Here is a 6,000-nt window from a genome sequence, read left to right on the forward strand (position 1 = left end):
TCACTCTCCAAGGCCGTATTTCACTTTTAATGGCCGATCCGTCACCGTGAGCCACCATATGGCCACCACCTCGCCACCACATCTTCCTCTACCTTTCCCTAGCTTTCCATGAAGTTCTATGGCCTTCCTCCACCTCAAGCAAACTCCCACCATTTCGAATTCACTATTCACGATGTGATGTCACCGTGCTCTGCCATCTTTGACCACCATGAGGCCATCATGAGCCTTTCCAAGGCCACGCCTAGCTATTCTCAAGCTCAAACCACCACCTTACGTGGTGGACAGCCACCGTGTGCAGTGTTACTGCCACGTACGACTCCTCCAACGCTTGATTGTGATGAGCAGCGAGCGACGCATGGGTTATCTAGTCGATGATATAACCCTCTACCTTTAGTTATTTACATTTATATTAGTTGATTGGTTGGACTGTAGACTGTGTAATTAGTAATTATGGAGTTCGTTGTGTAGTTGTGAAGTGAAGTGTAGTTGTGAAGTGTTGGGCTCGATTATGTAGTATTGTGGACTATATTGTGAGTATGGGTGTGAGATGGATGACGTAGTTGTGATAAGGCATGGAGTGTAAAGAGGGCACGCATGGAGCATACTCTGTGTAGTACAGCGATGCGCTGTGTGATGTGTGCTTTAGTAACATGTGGTGTAGAATAAAGGGGGTGCGCATGGAGAGTACTCTATGTTGTGTAGCGATGCACCATGAGACTTGCATCATAGTGATGTGTGTCGTAGTGTGGATGGAAGAGAGTTCACATAAGTGTACTCTGTGCTATGTCGTGATACACTGGATGGCGTGTCATGAAGGGTTGGATGGTGTAGCGGAGAAGTATGGAGTGTATGGTGTAGCGTTGGGAAACTGTGTAACAGTGTCCCGAAGCAGTGGTGATGTGGCTATAGTCCAAGGTGACGGGTGTCGCCTTAAGGCTAACTTGTGGTTGAAAGTAAGTGTGAAGTGGTGAAAATATATCAGAGAGTGCAGCAGAAGCATGATGGGCATCGTGCTGTTATTTAGAAATTTGTCTCAAGCTGCATATTGTAATAGAGGTGCATTTGTGGATGCAGTCTTCTTGTAAAGTGGCGGGAACTGTGTAACAGTGTCTCAAAGCAATGGTGATATGGCCCGTAGTTCGGGGTGAAGGGTGTCACCTTGTGGTTGATTATGGCTAAGAGTATAAGGAAATTGTGGAAAGGTATCAGAGTGTGCAGGGGAAGCAAAATGGGCATCGTGACATGACTCGGGATTAGTCTCAAGCTGCATGATGTGATAGAGGTGCATTTGTGGATACAGTCCTCTCCTATCAAGTGTTGGGATGAACTTGTACCGAGCTGGAAAGTAGGAAGAGTCCTGTCAACCGAGTCTGAGCAAGTTGGTATTGGAGTATGGAGCTTGTTTATACAAGCGGGTGTTTATTGGAACTATAAGTTGCTCTTAGGTGATAAAAAAAAAATGGATAAGATACAGGTGTCTCTGGCGAGACATGTGTACCATATAGGTTTACTATATGTAATGAGTAATTTGTCCTGATCATGGTTACATGGTGTTTTAGCCCCAGAGTTGGCTTGAATTCATGTAGCTTGACTGGTTGGGAATGAGGATTCAATATGGACTAGGATATGTGAAGGTAGTGACGAGTAAGTAGTCTAAGGTTGGGACGCATGACTCTGTCAGTCAGAATCATGCGTCAGATTGTGAAAATAGAAGAACGAGATGTAGGTCTTAGTGTTTTAACCCTAAGGTGAATCACGGGGGTTCACTTTAAAGAATAAGACCCCAAAGATTTTAGTATAGTAAATGGCACGCGAGAGCCCAGGGATGGACGGAGAGTTTTCCAAGTGAGGCATAGTTCTATTTTTAGAATAGTTCCTTATGCATTAGATAGATGATAACGTAAGGTTATGTGTATGCATGTATGTTGCCATCTGACACGCACACGAATGAACTGCATGGATTGAGTATGGCATGAAGTTCAGGTAAGTATTACGTTCATACTCTTATAGAGTTTTCATTATACAAACAAAGAAGAAGACGAAAGCTTTTCTCTTAAAGGAAAACGAACCTTTTCTCCAAGAGACGTTTTACTAAAGGAAAGAACGAAACGTAAATTTTCAAGTATAAGTACGTACCAGCCCTCCTTCGCAGCCCCTTTTTACACACCCAAAGTATGTACGTGTATGCATGTGAATGGATGTTATAAGTAGTACGTATTGTATGTATGTTCACGAAAGGAAACGAAAAGAAGCTTTAAAAGACACATAAGAACTGTTAAGGACTATAAGAAATGAAACTGTAATGGACTGTTTCTAAAACAACTCTTACAATAAAAAGAAAGAAAACTATATTTTTAAAATAAAATAACTTTTACGAAAAAGAAAGAAAACCATTTTCTCTTAAAAAACTTCTTTTTAAAAAAACTTTTACAAAAAGAAAGGAAACCATGCTTTAAACGACGCGAAGAAAGTGTTTTAAAATGTCCCTTTGAAAGTGAGGCTTCGGTGTGACGCCCCCAAATTCCGTTTGAGATCGGACAGACATTTGAAGCGTCGAGACATGCAACACAAGGTTACCTGCCCCCGTTCATGACATATAAGATGCAATATTCCTAACATACATTTAACAATATGCAATATTCGCAGCGGATAAATTTTTTCTTTAGCAATACTATGCACCAAATTGAAAATATCTCAAATGCTTAAAACATACTTCATACATAAAAATTCATTGAACAACTAGGATCACAACAATAGTCCAAAATGGTTATGATCCAAAAAGTACTAGAGATGCAACTCAATCGTACAAGTAGTAATTTACGTTAATTACTATATTAACATTTTTGTCGCACCGTCGCTTAGTCAACTGTGTCTAGTTGATCAGCTTCTGATTCTCCTTCAGGTCCTGTAACAAGATCTACCATTCGGGGGGAATGGTAGTTGGGACTACCAAAGTAAAATTTGATTACAAATCTCAGTGAGTTAACAAAAAACTTCCACACAAGCTAATAATGCATGGATGACAGTAAAAGCATAAATGCATAATCAAATTCATAAGTAATTAAAGCATAACTTGGCGTACAACATAGCATAATTGACATAACTTAAATTGAAACATGAACTGAACTTGACTTGACATGAACTTGATCTGAAACTTGACTTAGCATGAACTTGCTTTGAAACTTGAATTAACATGAAAAATATATACTCCACAGTGGTTGTGGCCCCATGTATACGTGTAAATACATACTCCACAGTTGTTGTGGCCCCATGTATTCTACACAAACTTGACTTAACATGAAAAATACATACTCCACAGTTGCTGTGGCCCCATGTATTCTACGTGTAAATACATACTCCACAATTGTTGTGGCCCCATGTATTCTACGGAAACTTATTTTTTAACTGCTTAAATACATACTCGACAGTTGTTGTGGCCCCATGTATTTTACGTGTCACAATTGTTGTGTCTCACGTAGTGTATGCGCCACAATTGCTGTGAACCCATACATAAGTAATCAAGATGAAACGTGACTGGAATACGAAATGACTGAAGCCCTGACGTAACATAACGTGACTTGAACATAACTTGAAATACATGACCAACTTGAGATAGAAACATTTCGTAACATGGCATAACATATAATAGACAACATATTTAACATGACATACTTGCAACAGTGAATATTACATGACTTGACATACATGTAATAGATGGCATACTTAGCATGACGTACTTGTAAGGTACAGTAATACATGATAGAATATATTATGTAACAGATAAAAAATTGATGACAGAATAAATTCCGTATAATAGACAATTATGTGATAACTTAGCATGACATGACATATATGATAACACACATACATACACTGTAGTTCCTTTACTTAGCACACATACACAGTAGACTGCTAGTAAGTTAAAAGCTAACTTACCCCGATCTTCCCGTTTCTTATAAAACTTCAAGTGCGATCACGAGGAACTGTAATTAGTGATTCTAAAAGTTAGAACTAAATCACTAATAATTTGACATATGGAAAATACTAACTTAAAGAGTAAAATTTTCATTTTACTCTCTACATGTGGGAAAATGACCGTTTTACCCATAACTTAAGGATTTTGCATACTAACTCCAAAAGTTTCCAAAATTTACATTCCTTATGTAAATTTTGTCCTAAACTTAAATATCAACTCAGAAAAATTTAAAACAAAACACAACTATGAAGAACACACTATGGCCGAAACATCCATAGGTCATTTCCCTTGATTTTTGTTGCAATTCCTTCCAACTTCAAAACTCATGCTTAAACCAAAATTTTGCAACAAACATCTTCCAATCCTAAGTTCAAAATCATACTTAAAACATCCATTTAGAAAAAACTAATAATTAACATCAAACTTTTTTGTAAAAAGATCCAAGCACTTGAATCACAAGTTTTGACCTTAAATCAAAACATCTCCAAGAATTTCAAAAATCAAATCTTACTTCTAACATATTCATAATATCATCCTAATATCAAACATGCTTTAAATCATCAAACTAAAGTCACCAAAATCACAAAATAACATTTGGAGTTTTTGGTTTTACACTTAGTCCAAAAATAGAAACTTTTTCCTCAACTAGTTTTGATAAATCTCTTGATCTATGACTTATAAATATATGATCTTCAAACCAAACCATCACATGGTTTAATAATATGTCCTAAAACATATATAAGCTTCTAATTCAAGATCACATGGTTAGAAATTAACCAAAACATAAATTTAGCCAAGAATATCCACACTTTGGCTTATCTGAATATCTCTTTGCATAAAATTTCATATCTTTGAAACTAACATCAAATATCTTCAAAATAATAATATAACATGTATATAAGATGCTTAGGATCCTCCAATAAAATTATTAAAGTCATTAGAATAGGTTTAGACTACCAAAGAGTTAAACTTTCTTAAAACAGAAACTGTTTTTCTTCTTCCAGTTTCTAAGTTTCTAAATCTAAGAAAATCTTTCATCAAAACCTTTAATCATGCAAAAATCCTCAACCAATAGTCACATATACATGTTAACAATACTCCATAAAAATTTCGGACCAATATCTATCTATTAGCTTGGTCAAAAACTCCAAACTATAACATATTCTCCAGTTTATCTCCTAGAATGACCTTTCTATAGTTTATATAATCTTTGACTAACCAAATGATCTTCAAATGGGGCAAATAATATATCCATGTAAACTAGACTCAAAAAGGAACAACTTATATGAATGAGACTTTATGATAAAATACTTACAAAAGCTTCGAAATGGGCGTGCAAAAGAATTCCTAAAAGCTGTCCGAAAGAAAGTATTTGATATTCTTTTAAAGGAACGTGTAAATGAAGATAAGTTTGTAGGTGATGGCTGGAGCTACTTATGGACGAGATAAGGAAGATGATAAGGCTGGAGTTGAGAGTTGAGTGTAGTTTTCTCCTACCCAAAATATCTATAAAAGATTATCTCATAATATTCTATCCAATAATATCTACAAAAAATCAACTTAAGATATTTTTATCTAATAATATCTATAAAAATCAACTCAAAATATTTTTACTCAATAATATTCACGAAAATTACCTCAAGATATTTCTTTTTATCCAATAATATCTACAGTTTTGAACAGACGTTTTGTCCGAAAATATGAAAAAAAAAATGTTATTGCGTCATAAGACTTTAAATAACCCTCCGAGTCTAATGGCACAAACCATAATACATTTTGACACTTCTAACTATCTCCAATAATCAAAAACACACTTCTGATACCATAGTAAATAATAACACTAACTATGTAGTTAGACAAAAACCTATACGATTAATGGATTCGTGAAAACTTATGGGGTTTTCATGAGATTCCTAAAGTTGATAGAAATTTTTTCACAATTGAATTTCTAGCGGGCTGTTACATTCAGCCTTATGTTTAAAATGTTCCTATGAAAGACGACACTTTAAATGATGCCATGAAAG

This window comes from Carya illinoinensis, chromosome 1 (assembly GCF_018687715.1).
Source record: "Carya illinoinensis cultivar Pawnee chromosome 1, C.illinoinensisPawnee_v1, whole genome shotgun sequence".
Classification (NCBI taxonomy): domain Eukaryota; kingdom Viridiplantae; phylum Streptophyta; class Magnoliopsida; order Fagales; family Juglandaceae; genus Carya; species Carya illinoinensis.